Here is a 276-nt window from a genome sequence, read left to right as displayed (position 1 = left end):
GCTCCCGCCCCAAACCCCCCCGTGCTCTGCCGAGGGGGGACCAAATTCTGTCCGGCTAACTTGGCTGCTGCTTCTCTTTCCTCCTGTCTTTCGTATGTCTTGCTTTTTCTTTTGGATTTGTCTTTGTCTTGTTTCTCGCTTTTTCTTTTCCCTCCTTCCTTGCTTCTTTCCTTCCTCTTCCTCTCTTTCTTGATTTTACCTTCCTTCCTTCCTTCCTTCCTTCCTTCCTTCCTTCCTTCCTTCCTTCCTTCCTTCCTTCCTTCCTTCCTTCCTTCC

Source organism: Charadrius vociferus, unplaced genomic scaffold (genome assembly GCF_000708025.1).
Source record: "Charadrius vociferus isolate BGI_N301 unplaced genomic scaffold, ASM70802v2 scaffold255, whole genome shotgun sequence".
Taxonomy (NCBI): Eukaryota; Metazoa; Chordata; class Aves; order Charadriiformes; family Charadriidae; genus Charadrius; species Charadrius vociferus.
The sequence above is the reverse complement of the archived record's forward strand: the minus strand, read 5'-3'. Positions refer to the sequence as shown.